This window comes from Protopterus annectens, chromosome 1.part2, assembly GCF_019279795.1.
Source record: "Protopterus annectens isolate FY-2018-M chromosome 1.part2, PAN1.0, whole genome shotgun sequence".
Lineage (NCBI taxonomy): Eukaryota > Metazoa > Chordata > Ceratodontiformes > Protopteridae > Protopterus > Protopterus annectens.
Genome location: NC_056727.1, coordinates 633,031,481 through 633,056,800, shown reverse-complemented (window position 1 = coordinate 633,056,800; position 25,320 = coordinate 633,031,481).

The following is a 25,320-nucleotide window of genomic DNA, read 5'->3' as shown; positions in this document are numbered from 1 at the left end:
CTAGGTGTGGAGTGTACTGCATGTGTGTGTGCCTTCTGTGGAAGGTTTGGTAGCCGGAGCAACTCGTTACCATAAAGTCCACTGCCAGTCATGAGCATACAGTGATCTGTATTTCTTGGGAAAATAGCCGAGGAGAGTTGTGTTCCATTTAAAATGTCTGCGCTACTGTCGACCAAGGTAGTTCAGGAATCTGGCTTAGATGGTGGTTTCTTTTTTATTGTGCAGTTAGTACTATTACATACAGAACAAGCTGATAGTTCTCTCTCAAAAGTCTTTTTGACATAGAAGGCCAAAATACTAGTTCTTTCTCTTGCCCATATTTGGTAGAATCAGTTCCTGGGTGGCCATTGTGCAAGATCTTGATATACACTTGTTGCAAGGATTTTGGAACAATCACTTTTGGACCTTTCAGGACGATAACATCTTCCATCAAAATCTCGTCTCTGTAAGAAAAATACTGTTGCACTTCTAGTGGTAAACAAGATTGCTTTGATGGCCATCCTCAACTGATAAAGTGGTTGAGCTTCTGGAGAATTGGATCTGAAATGTGTGAGTTCTAAGCTCATTAAGACTTGTGGAAGAAAAATATTTCTCACTTCCATGACTTTGAAATCAGGTTTCTCATTTTCTTGCTGTTCAGTGTTTTTTTCTGCGCAATCTGGATGAATTATCAGCAAGATAAAGAAGATTGCCTTTTGTATAAACCAAGCGAAAATTGTATTTTTGCAATTTTAACATCATATGTTGCAATCTCACAGCAGCTGTGTGCAATGGCTTTTTCAAAATAGTTACCAAAGGCTGGTGGCCAGTCTTGATTTGACTAGGTCAGCCATACATATAATCATGGAACTTCGAACAAGGAAACACAATTGCCAAGAGCTCTTTCTCTATCTGAGCATACTGCATCTTAGTTTGGGTTAGAGTTCTGGATGCATAGGCTACTGGTGTACTACCCTCTTGAAGAATGACTGCACCAAGACCAAACTTCGAAGCATAACAAGAAAGAGTTACAGGTTTGTGAACATCATAATATCTTAAGGTGGGTGGACTGGCAATTTTCTGTTTCAGGACATCAATTGCTCTTTGGTGTTTTTCCAACTTGGATCAGGTTACATCTTTGCATGTCAGCTCTCTGAGTGCTGTTGAAAGTGTGTTCAAATCTAGAATGAACTTGCCCAAATAGTTGACCATGGCAAGAAAACATTGTAAAGAAGTGACATTGTCCAGAGCAGGCATCTCAAGAATTGCAGTTTGCTTGGAAGGATCTGGTTGTAAGCCTAAAGTGGTAAACAAATGACCCACATAGGTTCATAGGTTCATAGGTTGGTACTGGGCTATCTGGCTGAAGGCATATATTAGCCCAGCCACATTGTGCGGCATTCACCGCCCCTTTAGTAGTTCCCTAGACCCTTGTACTAGCAGCTAGTACCCTTGGCCCCTATCTAGTAGTGATGTTGGTGTGATCCCCGGTGTGAACTTTCTGTTACCCATCCACTCATCAAGGTTCCTCTTGAAGAGTGATAGTGAGAGGCTCTGTCTTATGTAGATCGGGACCCTGTTCCATAGTAAGGGAAGTCTCTGCGAAGGGAATCTATCCCTCCAGCATGTTCTATTCATTGTTGTGTTGAGGTTTATATCCCTAGAGTGTATAGCTCGAGTAGATTTGGTTTTGCTAAGATGGAGCATGTTCAACAATTCTGGGTTGAACATGGCTCTACCTGTAGACAGAGATCACCTCTGAGAAAGCGGTATGCAACAGAGAACAGTCTTAGCTTTTTCAATCGTGCTGCATAGGGCAACTGTTTGAGGCCAGTAATCCTCTTGGTTAGGTACCTTTGTGGTCTCTCCAGCTGCTGGAGATGTCTAGCCAGGTACATTCCAATTGGTGCATTGTACTCAATAATGGGTCTGATGAGGGAAGAGTAGAGGGGCACCATTACATCCTTAGATCTTGATGCACACTTTCATGATCAGATGGGTCACATAGAAGGATTTTCTAACCACTTTGGCAACATGGTTATCAAAGGAAAGCTGACTATCTACTTGGGTCCCTAGATCCCTTATTTCTTTTTCAGATTTCAGGGGATTACCTCCTATGTTGTAGTTTGCGGGTACTCTGTTTTTCCAAAGGGGATTACTACGCATTTTTTTTTGCATTTAGCTTGAGACCATGGCTTTGACACCATGCATCAGTCTCATTTAGGCCCTTCTGGAGGATCTCCATGTCAGCCGGAGACTCTATTATAGCACTTAGTTTGCAGTCTCCAAACTTAGTCAGCCACAGCCCTTCAGTGCTTGCCTGTACTTCTGAGAAGTATATGCCAAACAGGAGGGGCCCCAGGACAGAGCCCTGAGGCACACCACTCATTACTGGTCTGGATTCGGACATAGATCTTACTTTATGGGATGTGTCTGAGAGCCAGTTTGTGATCCATCTTGTGACATAAGGGTTTATGCCCAGGCTGGTGAGCTTATCAATAATACCTGAATGGGGAATGGTGTCAAATGCTTTCAAGGTCAAGGTAAGCCGTGTGCTTATCTATACTGTCTCAAATCCACCAGGTTCAGGAGGCATGATCTGCCCTTGTGTGGGGTCCAGTGACTGGAGGTTCCTAATCTCTCCATTTATGAGTTCCATAATGATTCCATAGATCAGACTGGTCAGGCTTATTGGTCGGTAGTTCCCAGGGTCAGTTGTGGCCCCACCCTTGTGTGGGACCACCATTGCCAGGCGCCATTCTATGGGCACATATCCTGTGGAGAGGCTGAGACTGAACAGGGTATTAAGATGCGGGGTTAATTCCTTTTGGGGCTCGTGTATGATACAGCCTGGGACACCATCTGGTCCCATGGAGGCAGTGTTTTTAGCTTTAGATAGAGCCTTGTTAACCAACGTATCAGTAATAATTGGACTTACACAATCCCCTAGAATGGTAATAGGCCCTGTAGGTGGTGAGGGGGGGGGGGGAGATTTGCACTGAACCTGTCAGCCAAGATGTTGGCAATGTCAGAAGGGTCAGTGTATTTTGTTCCATTTTGTACTAGCTCAGAACAGACCTGAGTGTTGCCATTTAGGTTTTTGACGTAGCCATAAAAAGGCCTTATGGTTATCCTTGGCATCCTTGGCAACTTTCATAAGTAACTTCTTGTAGCTGAATTTGTATTTCTGAGGATTGAGCTTAAGATTCACTTCATGAGCAAGTTCCAGAACTTTCTTGAGGTTTCTATCATGTTCAGCTTCACCATTGCCTCCTACAAGAATATCATCTACTATAATAGCACATGGATAACCAGAAAAAAAATTTGTTCCATCTCATGTTGAAAGACATCACTGGCTGAGTTTATCCCAAATGGCATTCTTAAAAATATGTACCTTCCAAATTGTGCACTGAAAGTGGTTAGCAATGAAGATTTTCGGTCAAGCAGATTTGCCAAAATGAACTTTTTGCATCTAAGACAGAAAAAACAGTGGCATTAGGCATACGGGCAGTACCTTATTTGACTGTATGCATTGGATGATAAGGTCGTTTTAGTGCTTTGTTCAAATCTCTTGGATCAATACATAGGTTCATAGGTAAGTACTAGGCTATCTGCTCGAGGACATCTATAAGCCTAGCCAGAATGTTGGCTTCGGCAGATTAGTTCCCTGTGCCTTGGTCCAGCAGAACCATTAGTTCCCTGTGCCTCTGTCCAGCAGAGCCACTGCAGTGATCCCTGGGGTAAATTTTCTGTTTCCCATCCACTCGTCAAGGTTCCTCTTGAAGAGTGTTAGTGAGGGGCTCTGCCTAATGTAGACTGGAATCCTGTTACAAAGCATGGGGAGTCTCTGGGACAGGAATCTATCCCTCCAGCATGTCCTATTTATCGTTGTGGTGAGGTTTAGATCCCTAGAGCGTGGCTCTTGGGGATTTGTTTTTTTTAGGTGGAGCATGTCCATAAATTCTGGGTTGGACATGGCCTTGTATGTCAGGGAGAGATCACCTCTGAGTAATCGGTATGCAACTGAGTACAGCTGGAGTTTCTTCAGTCGGGCTGCATAGGGCATATGTTTGAGGCCAGTAATCCTCTTGATGAGGTACTTCTGTAGTCTTTCCAGCTGTTGCAGGTGTCTTGTAAGCTACATCCCAAATGAGGTGTTGTACTCTATGATGGGTCTGATGAGTGATGAGTAGAGGGGCACAATAACCTCTTTTGTTCTAGACGTTCTAATATCATCTGAGCTTTTCCTTTGAGGTACCACCATGGAGGATACCCATTCAGTTGTATTTTCTACTGGACAAATTACTCCTAGATGCACCTTCTGTCTAGCTCAGCTTTGACTCTGCCTTGCAGGACTACTGGAACTTTCCATGCTGGTCTGATGACTGGGCTTACTTCATTGTCTAACTTCATGGAATACACAACTGGGAGTTTGCCTAACTTGTCTTCGAAAAGATCAGCATAGTCAGAAAAAATAGTTTGTGAGAAATTTTTTTAGTTTCAAGTGCTTACATGGTGGACTTCTGCATTAAATGGAAGCAGTCCCATTTTCAAACTGTCTCTCAGGCCCAGGGTTGTGAGACATCCCTATTTGAGCAGGATTGTCCCGGGATCAACAACCCGATCCCGAGTCCCGCACTGCCGGTTTAAATCCTGGAGAAACAGCCCTCCGCTTTTTTTTTTTGATTGGCCTGTATACGGGCCAATCAAAAATCGCTAAACATGGAGCTGCTTGTGTTTAATGCAGAACATCAGGCAGTTCCGCATTAAACACAGCTCGGTTTTGTGAGTTTTTTGATTGGCTCATATACCGGCATACGGGCCAATCAAAAATTGCTAAACACGGAGCTGCTTGTGTTTAATGCGGAACATCAGGCAGTTATGCATTAAACACAGCTCCATTTTGCGAGTTTTGTGATTGGCTCGTATACCGGCATACGGGCCAATCAAAAACCGGTAAACACGAAGCTACTTTGATGCCAGATTAAAAAGTAGCTCAGTAGCTCCGTGCTTAAAGACCTTTTTTTTTTTGGTCCTCACTTACCGTGAAAGACCTTTTTTTTTTGTCCCTACCCAGCCAGTCGGAAATCTGGCAACCCTGCTCAGGCCTAACAATGACCGTACATACATTTTGACTATGTAAAACTGCAAGTCATAGCTATTCCCAGTAGAGTAACATAAAAGTACTACTGAGCCTTGGGTTTGAATTTCTTCACCACCATAAGCAACAAGCTTTGCACACTTTGCCAGATTAAGCTTATCACCAACATACTTTGGTAAACAGTTCTGCTGACATAACATTGCACTTTGAACCAGTATCAACCTTGAGCTCTACCGGTCTCCCATTAATCATAATAGTACAAAATACTTCATTCTTTGTCAACAAATCTAATGCATTGACTGTTTTACCAAGCACAGATACACCATCAACATAAGAAGTAAGGTCGCAGCTTTCTAGTTGATCAACGTGCCTCTTTGACTGTTCTCTTTTAATAAAAGAATGTGCCCCTTGAGATTTACAAAACTTTATGAAATGATTCCACTTCTTACATGTGTGGCACTGCTGAACAAAAGCTAAGCACTTCTCTCGCTTGGGCTCATACCTCCACAATTCTGACAGTTGACTATGAGGCTTGTCACAGGTTTTGCTGAGTCACCCCTCTGCTTCACTGTGCTCTGGATTTTACTAGAAAGACTCAGGTTGGGGCCACAGATTTTGGTAGAGAGGCACAGGGATTAACTGAAGCAACCACATCTTTAGGCCTGTATCTTTTAACCTGGTGCTGGATACTATCAACATTAGCACTGGAAGGCACTGCAAGCTTGCTTTTCTCATTTGTAAGCATATTTGTGTGCTTTTCTGTGAGCTCATATATCTGACAAATCTCTGGTCTTATTCAAAGTTAAATCACTGTCTCAAAGCACAGTGTACTTTAAGGAGTTATTCTGTAATAAAGATTTTCATTGTAATGAACTATTTAGCCTTGATGGTCATTAAAGAAGAAATTAAACAGAATGTAGATGCTTTTTGAATTAATAATGCTTCAGTACCTGACTTGTTGTAGAGCTCTGGTAGAATTATAAGAAATGGTAACACTTATCTTGAACTTGTGTATTTAGTTTTTATTTTATTTTATTTGTATTTCTTAACCAGTGCAGAGTGCTGATCTTCATGGACCTTGTTTAAACTCAGCCCAGGAGCATTGTCTGTTTAAATGACTTGCTCATAGTCAGGGGAGGCTGAGGGTATCAAGCACTGGTCCACGAAACAGCCTATTAACAGCCCCTTAATCCTCTTGCAGCTATTTAATTGATTATGTTTTTAGACAACTTAGTTTATTTCAACTAATTCTATTATTTTGCCATATTAAGTTAATTGCCATTTATCATGTCACTTTTTGTTTTTACTGTTTAGTGTCTAGATTAAGCACCTAAATAAATCATAAGATCATAGGGAGGTTACTAGGCTAATGACCCTAGGGTCCCACAAGCCTAGCTAAGTTTTACCCTCTTTATTTCTGCGATCAGCACCTATCACCCCTGTCCAAGAGGGACATATGGGTGGAACTTTTGGTTGAATTTACTGTTACTCCATCCAGTCATCCAGATTGTGTTTGAAGAGGTCCAACGAGGCTCTGCTTGACATGAAGCGGGAGTCTGTTCCAAGGGGTATGGTGATTCCTGGAGACAAATCTGTCCCACTCCGTAGGTTCTATTAATGTCACATACCAGGTTAGCCCCATTAGAGCGAGTAACCAGCCCATAATTTGGACTTACTGATATGTCATCACATCTCCAATAAAGCAGGGTCAAAGATTGCCATATATGCAAGGCAGAGATCATTCTGAGTAGTCTGTATGAAACAGAATAAAGTGACAGTGATTTCAGACAGTCCTCATAGGACAGATGCTGAAGATGCTTGAATTTTCCTTATGAGGACCTTTGTGCCTTTCCACTGCTGCAGGTGCTTGGAAAGGTACACACCAATAGGGCATTGTACTCAATTATTAGCCCGATGAGGGAAGAGTACAGGAGGTTATAATTTCTTTTTTCTGGAGGCAATGCCCTTACTTATGATGAGCAATGTAGAATGCCCTTCTTACCACTGTGAGACATAGTGATCAAAGGTAAGGTTTTTGACTATAGTTGGTATCAGTGAGCCAGTTAGTGACCCATCTAATGATATGTTGTTGTTTGTCTTCGGCTTTTTCCCGGTAAGGGGTCACAGCGGAACTCCGGTCTGCTAATGATTGGCAGTAGATTTTTTTTTACGAAACACCGAGGTGCCAGCTCGACGCCCAACCTCTCAACCAACGAAGGCACTGATTTACACGACGATGTCTTCGGCTACTCCAACCAAGGAATAGCTGGGGTGAGTTTGTCAATTATGCTTGAGTGGGGACAGTATCAAAAGCCTTGGCTTAGTCTATATAGGTAGGCTGTATGCACAGATTTCCTCTCATCATGGGCCTTGGTGACTGTCTCAAAGAAGTCCACTAGGTTTAACAGGCATGATCTACCTTTTGACAAATCCAGATTGAATAGAGTCAAGGCTGGAGGTTACCAATATTTTTGTTGATAAGTTCCATGATGATTCTCTCCATGTACCTTGGTAGATAAGGTTAGTCAGGCTAACAGGTCTATAGTTCGATCATGGAAGCACCACCTTTATGCAGTGGGGGATAACTGGGTCCTTTTTCCATTTATCTGGAATGAAGCCAGAGCTAGACCATAAGTAAAGAGTACCCAATGGCATTGCTAATTTTGTTTGAGCCCATGTAGGACACAGCCTGATGTTAATAAGTTCCAAGGATGCTGTGTTTTTAACTCATGAGGGCATTCACCACCTGCTCTTGGAAATACAAGGTAGAGGACAGCCTGGGTAGATGTCTTGGGGTAAGTGTGGTGTGGGTACAGGGGAGTGACATTTCATAGAACCACCTGTCGGCTAACAGGTTAGCAACATCCACAGGCTCGAGTTTATGTGGTATCCATTAACTACCAGTTTGGCAAGAAATCTGGAGCCTTTCCTTTTAGGTTATGGATGTAACTAAAGAACGCCTTATGGTTACATCCTTAGTTGAGGAAGCTTCAATTTGATTCATAGACCCAGCTTTGGCAGACTTCACAAGAAGTCTTATTTTGCTTGTTTAAGCTGAGGAGGAGTGTTTCCAGTTTAGGGCCTCCCTCCCTTCTATACTGGCTAAACAATTTCTTTCCTCTTATTGTAAAGCCTGTTAAATGGCAGCTGCCCTGACCAGACAGGTTTGCTCTTCCTTGAGAGCATTTGTTTGGTCCTATCAGGTATGGCCCTGAGCCAATGCAGTTGTCAACTGTTTGTATAAAGCATTTTGTGTAATAACTCTCAGCATAGTTGCCAGTTCTTTCTGAGGGGGGAGATGCAGTGAAGCTATTTATACCATTTCATAAGAGGTTATAATCTACTTTGGAGAATTTTTTTTAGTTTAGTTGGTGTGGGGGGGGGGGGCAGGTGTGATAGTAATTTTGGATGAGACTGGGTTATGGTCAGATCTCACCAGGGGAGACCTCACAATGGAGGTGCTACAGAGGTCCCCCATATTTGTAAGCACCATATCCAGGATGTTTGCACCCCTTGTGGGGGTGTCAGCTAGCTGGTCCAGGACATTGGAGTTAATGAAGTTGAGGAACCTTTGGGCAAGTGAGTTTGCAGACAAGTAATTTCCCCAGTCAATGGACAGAAGTTAAAATAACCCAAAACCATGGTAGGATGTATCTTGATAGACTTAAATAGATCCAAATAGGAAGACTGGGTATCCACTGGATTGATGGAGTGAGGTCCTGTTTAAAATTAGGATAAGCCTACTACTTTGGAATGGAGAAGGTCAAAAGCACTAGACTGGACATAAAATTTAAGATCTGAATGATCCTTACAATTACAGACTCATTGAAAAGGCAGAAATAGTGAGAATGAAGATGTGGACATTAACCAAACCAACTATAAGGACTAGATGTATGCATGCTTGTGAAGTAAATTTACCACCACAACCATTTCCTTTTTGGGAGCACAGCGGCTGTATTGATCTTGCAGTTAATGCTGCCGTGGATACTGTGTGTTCTCATTATAGGAGAACGTTTCATATTTTGGATTATAAGAAACCGATGAAGACATATGTAAGGTGAACAGACAATTCATTGACTGAAAATAGATACTGGTGGAGTCGTCATCATAGCGGGTACAGAAAGCAATCTTGACATACAAGGGATACTTTTGGGACCACTTTTGTTTAAGATCTATATAAGTGACTTCCCTGACGCCTGCCTGGAGTATGTTTCATGATAAATGTCATGCAAATGACATACAAAATTAGATGATGTATATATAATAATAGAGGAAGACTGCCATTATAAAAAATAACTTCAATTTTGGATTTGTTGAGAAATTGCTTTAAAGAAAATAAAATAAGTGTGAATCTAGATAAATCAGCTTTTCAATTCTGGGGCCCACTAAGAAGGTATTTTAGTTCATATTTTCAGAGTCCTGAAAAGAACAATATTGTAGTGGGAAATCATTTTGATTTAGAAATTTTTATGGATTGTATCCTGTCCTATGATAACTAATACAGATATGTTCTGTAGAGCATACTAGGAACAAGTTAGGTTAACTTTTGCACTTCATTTCTATTTATATTCCAGATATTGGTGGCACCTTATGATCAAAGATGTATAATGAGAGATATGACACTGATATTAGGACCCTTTAAAAAGTAATATTTTATTTTTTATTTATTTTATTTCCACAGGTTTGTTAACTGGGGTGTCAGACCCCTGGAGCCTAAAAGGCAGAGGCCCGGGAGAAAGAAAGCTCCACACAGAGAAAAATTTACAGATGCATTTAGATATTTAGACATGATCAGTATAATACCACAAATTGCCAATAGACATGTTTTTACAATGGTATGCAGCACATCAACAGTTACAGTGGAGAGAACAAACAAGGAAATATTAATTTACAAAATAAAGGTAACTTAATAGATTTGTGGTGTACAGCTGAAACTTGGAACATAGTAGAATACATACATAGTACACAGGTATGGTATATATAAATTGTAGACAGCCAGTGTTTGGTGAGTAAGAGTGAAAATTATTATCAAGTAATTCTAGGTTTAGTATGTGTACCTTTATCCGCTTTCACTAGCCTGGGAGAAGCCATGGCACTGCCAACTTGCTTGATGGCCTAATGAGATTTTAAAGGAGGCTTGGACAATGTGTTTTTGTATGCTAGTGGAGAGAGAGTTCCATTTTTTAGCCACTGAACTACTATATAGAGTGTCTCCAGCTATTGTAGCTGCTGGAGACTCTAGTAGTAGTTTGCTTGATGATCTTAAGAGGCCTTTGGCTGGAGTGATAATTAGGCTTTCAAACAGCAGGACACTTATTGGGAGGCAATAGATAGAAATGACAGAGGCAGAGCTGATTGTAGGTTAGAGGTTGGGCAGTCTGGGCCAGTGGAGCAGTCTCAAAAGCAGTACAGTGATGAGTTCTATACAAGGAATTTGCAGCAAAGCCGGCAATTCTGTTATGGCAGATTTCCATTTCTGCTTAGTTCAGGTTTGTTAAGATTAGTCAGAATGGGAGATGCATAGAGTAGGGTGGATGGAAGCTGGAGTGAGCAATGGTTGATCTTGTGTTGTTGGTAAGAAATATTGATAATGTAGAGCTTATTAATAACATTTAGAAATATTCAAAGATGGCTTATGTAAAAACGAGTTAAATGGATGGATTAGCATATCAGGATAGGCTTCTGAACATTTAGCTATACATTTCAAATATGGAAGCCTGAGGAAAAAAATAATTGCCACATATAGAGCCCCTTTGGGATAACTCTTTTAATTTTAGAAAGTAAAATACAATTTGACCTTATGAAAGTTGTCCATACTCAGTGCAGCCAGAGCTAACACAAATGGACATATTCTGCTTCAGGAGGATAGTTTTAGAGAAAATATGCTATCTGAAAAGCATTAGATTATGGAATGTAGCATTTAAGAAATGCTTTTTATATTGATTTTTGGTGCTAGGGTTTAGAACTGTATAGGCACAGATGGTGTAATGGAAGTAGACACAGTTGGGTACAATGTTTAAGCCAATAGGTGTTGAGGAAGAAGGAAGAGAGTGCATTCAGGCAACAGTTGTTGGACCTACTAAATAAAGCAGGCCAACATGGAGTTGGCATTGATAATGGGGGACCAGAATACACATATCAGAACAGACAGAAAAGGATAAAAGGACTGCCTAGGTCCACATGGGTGAAACAAAGAAATAAGGAAGAATCGCCATTCTAGGCAAATGGCTTGATAGCAGCCAACACATAGTTCAGCAAAACAGTCACAAGATCACATATAAGAGTGACCAACATGCAAATCAGGTAAACTTCCTTCAAGTAAGGAAAGGCCACTGGGGTAAAAATCAGTGATTGCAAAGTCATCCTAGTGAAACAGCTTGGCCCACAGCATAAACCACTGATTACCACAATCACAAGCAATGGCCAGAGAAGGCTGTAAAGGTTAACAGAGACAATGCTGAAAAGCTGGGCATTGGACTGGAGTAAAACACAATGAAGTTCAATGAAATAATTAGGGCTCAACCCTGGAAGAAGGGGAAATGGGTGAGCTGAAGAAAATGGTAGCATTTCAAAAATAGCATATGTGAGGACTGTAGAACAGATATTTGGCTGAGCCAGGTATGGAAATAAGGTACATAAGGAAAGCTGATGAGGAATGCTGAAGTCTGGAAGTCATCAAAAGAAATAAGGAAGGAATGCAGGAAAAGAGGATCATAGAAAAGAATGACCGGCTAAGAAGGATCAGTGGTTGGTTAACAAAGAGCCTAAGAGAGCAATTGCAATATGAAAGAACAAGCATCAAAGACTCTATCAGCTTCTGAAAAATTACCTGAGGATGGCACAAAAAAATCTTATCAGGTTACAAGCCAAAGACAGAAAGATAAAGAGAGGCCACCAGACATCCTTCAAGGGATGCCAGCAGCAACCTGCTCACCAGAAGTCCATTACAGGACATTAACGGCAGATGTAAGGAGCACTTCCCAGCTGCTTCTGAATGAAGACATGGCTCCCCAGGATTCTCATAGCAGTATGGAGAGAAAGGAATATCCCAGATGAGTGGAGAATAAGCATTTTAAAGCCAATATATAAGAACAAAGGGACATTCACAACTGTCAGTAGTGCATAGAGGTATCAAACCCTGTCATACTGCAGCATGAAAGTTCTGAGCAAGTTGATTGATAAAGGAATACATATAGTAGTAAAAAGAAAGATGGGACATGAGCAGCTTGGGATTCAGATCAAGATGCAGCAAAACTGGACCTGATGTTTGCAGTGAGACAAATAGTTGAGAAGAAGCTAGAAATAAGGAAGAAACCATATAATAGGAGGCTAAAAGTGGATTTGGATAATCCCAGGATGGTTTGAAGTCTGAAAACATTGCAAAACTTGTGCAGGCTATGTACACGACCCAATGACACAAATGTGAACAGTATTCAGACTCACAGAGGGCTTCCCAGTGGGAATAGGTGTGATCTGGGGCCCACAGCTGTCCACACTGGTGATAGACTTACATTAGCAAAACAGATTGAGGGTACTGCTCAACAAAGCTACTGTATACAGATGATGTGGCATTACAGGCAGACTCTTGAAAAGAATGTCAGCAAATGCTAGGAGAATGGAATGGAAACTGAAGGCAATACATGGGATGAAATTGAGTACAGGTAACATAGTTGCAATGGCAGTGTATGAGGGAAATCAGAAATTGAAAATTGTGATAAAAGTAAAATAGTGGAACAGTAAAACAGCTTCAAGTAAAGAGAAGGGAAGCTCCACGAGGAGGCCGCCAGAGTTGGATGGACTGCCAAAGAAGCTGAACATAATGTGCACAAAGCAGTGGTTGGAGGAAGCTAGAGATAATGTTGATGACTTGCTTTAGACAAGGTCGATGCACACTGTAGGACAGATGAAGAAAAGAGGACACTATAGCAGAAGCCCTAGCCCCAACCAGGGAAGACAAAAAAGAAACAATAGATTATGGTGACCAGGCAGATGTGCAGGAAGGCAGAAGATAATGTAAGGAAGAAGATTTGGGCGAGACAGGAAGAAGACAAGAGGAAACAAGGGCTTCCTGTAAAGAGAGATGGATGGATTGTGAAAAATTAATTTTAAGGTGCTAAAGCACTGTGCTGTTACCTGATGCTTACTGTGATGGATTTGAAGTCTCTTTAAGACACTCAGTCTTGCTGGCTGGATTCTGCTGAAATCAAAGTCTGGTTATAGTTGCATTCACAGTCTGTTGCATACAGAAACTTGCAGAATATACACTGATGAGAGAATATAATTTGCAGCAACTCAGTGAGCAGTAACAAATAACTTTTATAATAAACCACATGTACTTTGGTTGCAGCTTTTAGTTGTTCTACTTTACTTATCATATAGTACAGATGATGTGAGATATAACATTTACCTCAGGACAACAAATGTATCCCTACCAATACCCCCTAACATAACTGGATTTAATACAGAATCGATATATATGGCTTTAGTTAAGCACTCCCTCTTAGTTTTGGAGAAAGATACCGCCTTGATGACGAAATGCTGACACATCTGTTCTTGGGAAGTAAATGCTGATAAGTGAAGAAAGCATACGAGAAGGAAAAGCTTCGTGGATAAACACATGTCCTGTTGTCAATTCTTTAAAGAAAGCAAATTACACTCTTGTCATGTCTGTAAGAAGTCAGTTTTCTTGATGTGTGTGTACACTCCTCATAAGCAAGTTCCTTATTTTTTTAAGCCACAGTCATTTAGCATGGATGCTAATCACATATTACTAAGCTCTGTTTCTGCATTTAAGCAAGCTTTATCTTATTCCTTATATTTATGTTGCATATTTGTAGCAAGCATTTCAACCTTAGTATATTGTTGCCATAATCTTACAGATTGTGTGTGATATAAGACCTGTAAATAGCCAGACTGTTGAAGAAGATAGGGAGACTGGCATTGGAATCAAGAGAGACAGTGACTGCTGATGCACACACTGACCCATGAAAATGGGTTGATGTAAATGATGATAAGAGCTTAAACTAATAACCAGAAGGTGTAACCAACTTTTTATCTGTTTGAGTTGTTTGTGTTGTTATAATTTTGTATTATTGTGCTATGCTTGCAGTCTTCTGAAATGGAGGTAAAACAAACATTTCTATTCTGATTTAAAATGGTTAGTTGTGATTTTGAATATTTAGCATTGAGTCAAAACAACTAATGATGGAAATATGTAAACTTCATTGCTGGAATTTTGAGACTTGCCTGAATGAAGAAATATTGTAATCTCAGATTGTCTATTATTCCCTTGGTTCCATTTTCATTGTACCTTTTAGAACTGTTACACTTGGCAAACACCCTATTAGAAAGAAGATAGATGACCTGGCTTAAGTGCTTGGTATCCTTTCTGGAATGAAATAGGCAAACTCACCTGATTCCTTATGTGATGGGTCCCTACTCTGGGCCAGCAATCATGAGACTCAATCCTCACCAATTTCACCCGGCGATGGATGCATCACTAAGAGCAAAGATGGATTCATTAATAGCATTTTCAGATGCAACTCCCCTGCATCAAGAACAATTTCCTTAAGAGCACACAGGGAGCATGCTCCATACTTGGGGCTGGATGCTCCAGGTCTCCAGATACACACAAAACTCCACACTGACCACTTTGAGCTCTGTGTCCATGTTTCCAGTAGCTGACACTAATCACTTGATATTTGAGTTTTCACACACATATACACACCTGCAAAGCAGGCAATACATTTGCTAGCTGTGTCCCTTCTGCCTAGACTTGAGGTAATCATACTGCCATCAGTCAGCTTCTCTAAGGCTCTACAAAGGGTAAATTCACTATACTGTGTAAAATTAATACTAATACAAATGGTAGGGTGTGACCAAAGCAGCAAGGCTTTTCAGGAGCTGCCACAGTGTCACTCGAAACAAGCATAAGTACTCTCAAGATATTAAAAGTGTTTCTAAAGGATGAGCCAAATGAAAGATATTAAAATATTTAATGATAAATAAAAAATAAAAAAAGAGGAGAATACTTAAATACACAAAACAAAGTTTCAACCACACATATAAAACAATACAGATGATACTTCTCACAGATGCAAAAAACATTACAAACTATTCTCACTAAGTGTCCCTTGACTGACTATTACTGTTCTGACACACAAAGCAAGCTGATGTGCTTAGTGTCTCACTCAATTCAAAAAGCCAGATGATGTCTGTCTTTTTGTCTGTGTGGATATACAAGATATATAGCATGTCAGATATCTTCCTGTCAGGTTCCAATGTGCTGCTGTGAGTTCTAAAGAAACCAGATGCTGGTTACAACCTCACCCTCTGGTCACCTGATTCTGAACAATACACACAATATTTTCTAAAGATTCAGCAGCATCTGAAAGCTGCAACATTGACCTCAAACTTTCCACCCTTCCAGGGTTCTCTCGATAAACATACATTTGATTAGTTACAACAGTAGAATCCAATATACATGCATACATCTCTGTCCAGCAGGACCTACTCTCGTTGGATGCATTTTTAACACAAGTAACTTTACAAATATATATTTTTAAATCAAACATCTGTACAAACGTGATAGCCAAATAACATAAAATTCTTTACAAAACTCAGCAAGCTATGCTGGCATATGTACACATGTAATTCCTACTCTCTCTGGCACAGATGGCATTACCTCATAACATCACACCTTGATTCCTTTTAATTCAGAGAAGCTTTTACATTAGGCAGCTTATTGTCTAAGCATCTAATAAGTATGTTTCTAAGATTTAGACATGCATTTTGAATATTTTATTTCCTGAGGAATCCAACATCAGAAATTATAAAAGCAGGAGAAAGAAAACCACATTACATAGATCAAAGGAGGACAAGAAACATCATTACCATTGAAACAGCTACCTCTAATGACTAAACTGAAGACATAAAGCTGCAAAATATCAAGGCATGCAAGCAGAAACGAGCAATTTGGAACAAGGACAGACAGAAAGTTCAGTAATAGTAGAAACAAAAGGGCAAAACAAAAATAATTTCCAGGCATCCTTAATTATGTTACTAATGGTGTCCATTCCTATCATATCTTTAAAAATCTCTCTACATTTGAAGTTATTAAATTAAAACAAGAAAAGTGTATACATTATATGCTGTATGACAGGATAATGCATTTTAGAACATAATGAGCTTCTCTGTGCCTCAGTGAATGTAAACTGGACAAGGTTCCATCTTACTAGGTTTGAATCAATGTTGACTTCCCTGAATGTTGCTTACCAGAGGAAATATCTGCTGATGTGCTTTCTGTTTGTGCTAGCAGTGATTCCTTCCATTTTAAGAGATTTTCATTTTCTTTGGGATTGTGTGACTATATAAATTTGGGTGTGAAGGGCTGTCCCACATGGGAACCATAGGTTTCAGCACTTTGGAGGACTAAAAGTAAAATGCAAAAGCTAAGGCAATCCAAATAACTACCAAGTACCTAAATGATGCTTATGCAGAGTAGTATACAAATACTACCATTGCTATTAGTCTGTTAATTTCTTTTTATTACACTAAAAATTAAAATGAAACAAGCCCCGATCAGTCTTGAATGCATGCAGGACAGTGGATGGAGATAAAGAGATGTCACAAAAGGCCCAGGAAGTCATCATCATGTATAGAATTATTGAGATTTCCTGATCACAATGATAGTAAACATAAGCAAAATTTCGAACTTGTTTAAGCAAACAGTTCAACCTCTAGCCATGAACTCAGAGAGCTGAAATGGCCTCGACCCCACTGTAACCCCATAAAATAAATAATGGCTATCTGTAAAGGAACTTCCTTTGATTTGCCACTAGTGCATCCCACACACTTAAAAAGATAAAGCACAATGTTGAGCAATTACTTGTCACGCCTGACTGTTGATACAATTAAGTTAATGCTACCACAGTCACCTCTGCCTTTGGCAGAGAGAAAAACAGGTATGGGCTTGCATCATATCACCTCACAGCTTAGCTGTGATTATTATTTTGCAGCAACCTTCACCACATCATTCACCATTTTCTGAGTCCCTCTCATGCTGTATGTGAAGTCCTACAAAGTATTGACTTGTGGAATACAATAAATACAGGCAAATGCCAAATTAATGGTCATACAGTCTATACAACTACATAGTGTTTCCACTTCTTCTCATATTTTGTAATTATTTGTCTAGCTGTACCCAAAAGCTGGTGGTGTACCCATCTGTGCACTTCAAAACCCTTGCCTGCATCTTCCCTTTTGCTTATCTTGTGACCATGAATTTCATGTCTTCCAACAGGTAGGATCTCTTTGCTGCAATATGTACCTTCTCTACATAGGAAATCTGGCTCCAGCACATTATGCTCAAGCAAGGTCCCTGTATGCTCCACTCAGCCTAAGCATACCTAAAGTTTCAGTTAAACTGCAATTATTTTGCACCACAATGTATTATCTATATCTATACCTACATATATCAGCATGCCAAAAGTTTTTTATCAAACTTTGCCCCAGCAGCTCAGAAGAGCCTACCTAATAGTATAATTTGCAGAAGACTATCTCACCCTCTTCAAGAAAGATTGAAGTCTCAGTTAAGTAATGCAAATACACCTGTTCAGAGATACAGGATAGCATCACCTAGTTACACCACAGGTGAGGGCTGTGCCACTGTTTCTTGTTTCCCTTTCATTTTGTTCAGGTTCCTTCCATCGCTGTTTGTTGTAATATTAACCACCAATGAGAATTTCACATCTGCATTATATGTATTATGAAAGCTTTCCCCTTACTTTGGTTTTATAGGTGTGATCTCCTTGTAGACTGTTACTAAAATGTGTAAAAGTGTACATTCTGACCGCTTCTTTTTGTCGATTGTATTTACTATTTTGTATATATTGCCTTGTAGTCATCATTTGTCTTCAGTTACAGTTTCTGTCAATTGTTTTTTTAAAGAATTTGTAATTACTTGTGTTTGCCGTGGGTGACCTGGTTCTAGCGAAAAGGAGTATTGTAATAGTCCTTTACTGGGGCTAACAAACAAATCATATCAGAACAAAACAGCCATTATCTAGGAAATGTTTAGCTGCATTTGTGGTTTGCACTGACAGTAGAGGTAATTGTGAGGAATTAAATATTGACAAGTCTCTGCACACAATTCACCACCCAGGGTCTAAAACAAAAGACACTGAGGTGTAACATGTATATATATATATATATATATAAATATATATATATATATATATATATATATATATATATATAGATAGATAGATAGATATATAGATATACACACACACACACATGTTTATCCAGTAATCCATAAACTGAAATATTACCCTAAAATGGATTTCCCACCTCAAAGTAAACAATACCTTCTCATAACAGTGTTCAGTCCACAAAGCCCTTCCAGAACCAGGCTACCTTTGAAACAAAAGAAAAACATGACTGCAAGCCTCTCCCAGGCTCCAGGAAATTCCAACGTTAAAGGGCCTAAATTTCAGCTCTAGAAGCAGGTACTTAAAAAAGTATCATCTCACAGGTTAGACTACACAGGTTATTCCCATATAGCTATCTCTGACTTCAAACTTACAGGTTTCACTCAGATAAATCTCATGAGGAACTAATTCTTAAAGGAAACCATCTCTCGAACTAAAAATCTAGTTTTTCTCATTCTGTCTTTGTTTTATGAGCTATTTTAACACCTCAAAATCACTCTGAATGCTTCTTTCTACAAATGGCTGCCAATGGGCTTGACATATGAATGTGATCTTGCTTTTTCTGAATCTTTTCTCTTTCCCATAATGTGCTTGAAGTCTACTTTTATATGAGTCATGCTAGACATAGCTGGGTGAAGTATGTATTTCCATGCTATTGACATATAATGGGATTAGTGTCAGTCACTACTCATTTTATATACCTTCTAATAACAGGACTGCATCTGTTTCTCAGAGCTTTGTTTTACAGAATGCAAAGGAGTTTATACACAGCTGCAACCAAAAAGTAGCTAAATTCGCAGACTTTTGTTCAAAAGTATCTTTTTGTAGTCCTAGGTGAATTGACAGTCCCATCCCCCCACTCTTTTTTTCTGAGGTGTCAAAACTGCCACTGCACTGAAGGATCCTTGCAGTTTTATGAGTGACAGGATGCCACTGGAAAGAAAAAAAAGATTTGAAAGTAATTCTGTTCCCCAGTGCTAGCAGTGGAAAGATTTTTTTTACTCATTCTTTTGTTTATGTAGACTTTATATATAGAGAGACAGAAAGCCTGAATGTTGTAGAAAAATGTGCTTGTTGTCTTTCATTTGTTTTATAACTAATGTCATGTCCTTTGTTTCCTCTTAGTAAGCTTTCCTATTAAACAAAATAAGTGACCTAATTTTATATTCCCTAACTTGGATAACTATTTCTTTCTTGGAGACACTTAATTATTGGTGGCATTTATATTTCTATGCTTTGTTGTTATTCTGCTTCATATGATTTATTTGTTAAAAGTACACAGGAAAAATCACTTCTCTTTCAAAAAGCTCCTTCTTACTCCCTTGAAAATGACAGATTATTCTATTTCCTAGTCCCAGTGGGAAGATTTTTTGGGGGTGAGGGGGTTGAATACTGTAGGACATTCTTTATCAAGCTGCATTTGTTTTTATAACTAATGTGTCATGTCCTTTTTCTCCTTACTATGCTGTTTTGTAATTGTGCAGCCAGATAGTACTTTCTTATTTCTTTACCTTAAGATCATGGCGCACCAAAGGTCTTCTAGGTTTATGTTATTTTTTTCTTTTAATGTTATTCCTTCACATCAGCTGAGTTGTTAATGTACAACACAATCATTCTTCAGCAAAACTGGCTCATTGGTAATGACACTAGTACTACTTACAGTAATGTTCTAGGCCTCCAGTTACATTACATAAAAATTACTTTGTGTACTTTTTCCAGGAAGCTGCACTCCTGAAGGTTACCACCACTGTAGTGAATTAAGACTCCAGCAATCCATTCCTGTCTCCAATTAACTGTTCTTGTCCCAGATTCTTGGCAGTAAGTGCAGAGGGACTTGACGCTCAATTGCTTAGTGTACATGGTTTTGAATCTTTTCCATCTTCATTTTCCTATGTGACCACGAAAGCAAGTCACTTTAAACTGTGGTAGTGCTTTGGGGCTATTGGGAATTTGGGTTAGACTCCCAGTGGTTTCCTGGACTCCACATGCATAGCAACTTTGTATGAACCTATCTCTCATCCCTTTATTCATTTTTTCACTACACATCATGGCTATCACAGTGCTATTTCTATGTTATGCTTCTTCAGTCTGTTATTAATCTATTGTAATGCTGGGTTTTAGTAAGTGTCCAAAGAAATTTTATAGCTTTTCACTGTATGTTAATATCTTCTGTAATGTTTTTCCCAGTCATAATTACAGTGGTGATGTGGGTTTAATGTACAAAGCATTTCCTCTTTCTGCAATGCCTTGTTATACTCCTTTATGATCATTCCATTTTCAGCTGTACCATATTATATTAGCAAGCAATGATATTCTCTTGCCCAAGTAATTTCTAAAATGCATTTGTCATCTGTGTATGTTTTGCCCTCTAGCCGCTTTGGAACCATCTCATTAAAATAATGTGCATAGTTACTTTAACAATGCTTACTGCTACTAAAGCATGCCTCTGACCACCCACTGATATGTCCCTGTACCACTGGCAAAACCCCACAGTTGTCAGGCTGTAAAATGCGTGATGTTTTTTGGCCCATTACATGGATTCTTTCCTCTCTTGGTACATCTTGGCATGTGCTGCCAGTATTTTTTTTTCTCAGTCAGCGGCTGCTTTCGAAGAAGATAAGGTTGTCCATACTTTTGATGAATAATAGATGGTACGGTCCATATTTTAATATAAGTTCCTCATTTTTCAAATGGAAATTTCTTTATGAGTTGTATAACCAAGCTGGATTCATACTTTCTTGAAGATGCACATTAATACCGCTAATACTTAAAGTACAATTTTTGGTGACCAATATGAATACAGGCAATGCCAGTGAGAGGCACAACATGGATGCTGATAAGGATGTGCTCCATCTGCTACGGTGTATACGCCTGCATTTTCCTTGTACTGTTTTAAAAAGCAATGGCACAACTAAAAATGTCTGCATTCATCATCTATTTTCTACCTACTACAGTCTTATAGAAGTATGGTGTTGATTAGTGTTAATATTTTAAGAAGCACTGTAGTGTGTGCATTTGTCAGCACGTTTTCATCTAATTGTTTCTCCCAGTGTTGCACAAGAACTACTGTACCACCTTGACCTCTCTGCCTTGGCAATCTTTAGCCATTGCCTTATTCTGCCTCTGTAAGCAGCTGGTCTTTCCACCTGCCCAGAGGTCAGTTGTTTTCATTACACAGCACTGCTTACCATATTTATGCATAAATAATGCATGAATGATATGGCAAACTACAGGGAGCCTCTAAGGTCAATAAAACTAAATTAATTTACAGAAAAATGAGCGTTTGGTTCTCCTCATTAATAAGTATTTCTCTCTCTCTCTCGCTCTCTCTCTAAGCTCTTTACCTCTTTTGGTAGTTTTGCGTACTAGTACTTGCCTCACTCTGTAGTTAGTGTTGGATTATGTGTCTGTTGCATCATCACTCACCCTTTTCCAATTTCTACTAAGTATAGGGTTTGGGGTGTTGTTTCAGCTGTCATCTTACTCCTATTTTGATTCAATGTATCCCACTCCTCCTTTACCTTCTTCGACACTCCATGTCCCCTGATTGCTGCAGGTCTTCTCTCACATAGCCGTCCATCCCACCTCTTGCTCGATGCCCTCATGTTTTCCCTCTTGTCTTCCTGCTGTCCCAAATCTTCCTTATCAGATTTAATGTCTTCTGGTTTTCTGGGTAATATATGTCTCCCCGAAACTACTGTAATTAGATTCTGTTTTGACCTTGTGCTATGTATTTGTATTTTGTATATGGAGCCAAGAGAAAAATAGAGTATGGCCTGTTTAGCAAAAGTGCATATAATACTTCCAGACTTTAAAGAGTGGGAAATACAAAGGAAATGGCAGGGCCACTTATTTCATACATTTCTTAGCCTGGAGCATCAACCCCATCCCCTACTGTTGTATACTAACTTTTTGTACAGTTGTTTACCAGAAAAGTCTGATTGGGAATTCTAAAGAGCCCCTTTTCTTTAACTTGGATTACCCATGGAGAAAAGCTCCAAGTGCTTTTACATACATAAAAGTTATCGCTATGATAATAGCAACCAAGGCATCTATTAAAGCAAAAGCATTTATATATTTTATAAACAGAGACATCTCTCTGCGATTTAAACACTGCATTAACTGCACTGTGCGGGCACATTCATTAGAGTGGAGGCTTCTTTTATACCAAGTTAACAGTTTTGCTGATCTCAGGCAATAACAAATACTTTAAAGGGATTTGTTTTTACATACGAAAAGTTATTTGACCTTGGCAGCAATAAATGGGAGAATTAAAGTGTCTCTAGGTGTGTATGCGTATATGAATGTGCACAATTACACACTGGCATATAATCTTGTGGCCTTTCTCCACTGTAAGCACACACTCATATATGTTTCTTATACATACATGCAAGATGTGGCACTGCTATGACACATGTACCTCATATATAGATAAGTTAAAGTACTTATTTCCCTTTGTGAGTAGTATTTTTAATAGAGAGAAGGGCACACAGCACATGTGTAATGCTCAAAGTAAATTCAACTGTATATCATGGTTCCCATCAATGGTTACATTTCCTTTTTAGACTAGAAAGTACTCATGCACTCCACCTGTGTAAGGGGCCCTGACTCGAAGTCAGTGGAGGTCACTGCCTACTCTTCCTATAAGATATGTGTATCAGAGCATATGAATCCTCCTATGAAGAAGCATGTCACAAGAAAAGCATAAAATACCTTATTATAATCAGTATCAGAGCACCTAGTTGATAGAGTTATACTTGTCCCAACTTCCTGCAAAGAAGTCCTTGATTTAGGGCAGTTCTGTCCCGTTGTAGGAGGCTTGAGAAATGGTAAAATGTATTGACACTTTTACAAGACTTATAAGTGAAAAATATTTTCTGATGTTTCTCTGAGATGTCACAGACATCTTTGATACTAAGGTTTTAAGTCAGTTTGTATATAAAGTAGTATAAATGAGCCAACATTTTAAAGTTTAAAAGCTTTTGCATTTCAATACTGTGATATTTGCTTTATAGTATTGCTTTGTGAAGAGATGACATGTCCTTTTGGAAGGAGCCATTGACTCCCATTTGTGAATTTAGTTGTTTGATTGCAGAAAGACATTTACTAAGGCATTTAAGATGCAGCTGTGAGATCAGTGCTAAGCAAGTTCTCTTCCCTCCTTCCTGGGAATATAAGAGACAAGTGGAACTACGTGGTTTCACAAACCCCTTCTCTTGTGCTTTTTATGAGTATCTGCTGAGCTCCTCACATCAGCATGGGATTAATTACCACTGTATATAAAATTGTGAGAAGTGGCCTGAAAGGGATAAACTACAGATTTCTCTGTATCTGTGGAATTGGATATGCAGTTGGAGACAAATTCCTCTGCAACATATGGCGTACTTATGACCAGTTAAAAGCTTTGAAAAAGTAAAAGGTAGGAAGTTTTCTCCCTTCCTTTCATTTCCAAAGCAAGGAAATGAGTAGAAGTTTTATAAAGTACAAGCAGTTTCCCGAGTGCCTACACAATACTGGAACCATACTGTAAGGAGAAAAGCAACCCTAAGGATTGAGATTTAGAATTTCAGGGTGAGAAGGTAGGACTTTCCTCTAATTATTGCCCCCTTCAGGCCACTCTCTTTCAAACAGCTTATAACCGGCAATTAGAGACCTTGTAATTTTAACTAATTGCTAGTGAGAACATATCTCCACCATGCATACTGTAAATATACCATTCACAGATACTTGAGTGTAAAGGTACATGTGCATTTTTCCTTAGCAAAATGTGTGTGTGTATGTATTATAGTAGATTAATGTAGAGTAACAAGTTTAAATTTGAACAATCTGGCATTCTTTTTTGTTTTGTTAAGTACTTTTTGCATGTAATACCCCTCATGTAGTAAAAGCTGCGCAGCTTAGCTCCTAGAAACTGGAAAGGAAATATTTCTTACATGTCTGTTTTTCCTCCATTTTTTTCCAGGCTACCCGACTTGGTTTTACCACTGTTGTTACTGTAGGTGCAGTGACAGGTCAAAACAGTATACAGAAGAGCAATTACAGACGTCAGCTGTGCCTGTATAAGGTACTAGGGTAGTGTCTACATCCAATGAATTTATTTGTCTGTATAATGTAGTTGGTAGGGTGTTTATCTAATATCAGGTAACTTGCTTTTATTCATTTAGTTGGCTTAAGGAAAAGTTCCTTTACCCTTGTCCTTCACAGTCTCTTTTCAAAGGAAATACTGTATGTCTTTCTGTACATACCACTCTAGTTTTATATCCTATAGCATGTGCCTGCTCAAAGAGACAATATGAATTAAATAATACCTGTTTATGTTTATAAGCTAAGAAGAAGGAATGATTACTGTATAATCACTTGAATTCTGTAGAAAACAACAATCGTGAGATTAATATTCCAGTTTTCCACATTTTATAAACACACCGTTTACCTAAATGAAAGGCCTTTTACAGAAAACAAACAAACCCAAAATTTGCATATCATACTTTTGTTTTATTTTATTTGGAATTTGTTTAACCTGGGTAGAGCACTGATCCGACTGGACCTATTTCAGTCTCAGCTCGGGATACTTCTCTATTCTTTAAAACATTGCTCATGTATAGTCAGTTGGGAGACATTTTGCTTCCAATTAAAACAAAGTTTGAGTTACTTGATTACCTAAGAAATGAATGTTTTTGATTGTATTTAATCCTTATTGTTTTGATCAGCAGATTTGTTATGATGAAAAGAATTATTGCAGGGCCAGCCTTTGGTCAGCTGGTGCCCTAGGCAAAAGGGCTCCACAGTGCTCCACCACCACCAGTGCCCTCATCCTGGTCTATCTACACCATCCAGATTACTGAAAAAGCATCCCTGCTAGAGAGGTCATCTAGGTGGCCGCCTAGTTGGCCTATGCCTAAGGCCGGCTATGAATTATTGACAAGTGTATGTAACCTGGGGACCTCAGAATGTGGAGTGATAAGGATTGTTGCCTGATATTACTTTGTTCTCCAGTTCTGCTCTTGGCTGGGTTAACTCCTGTGCAGTCTA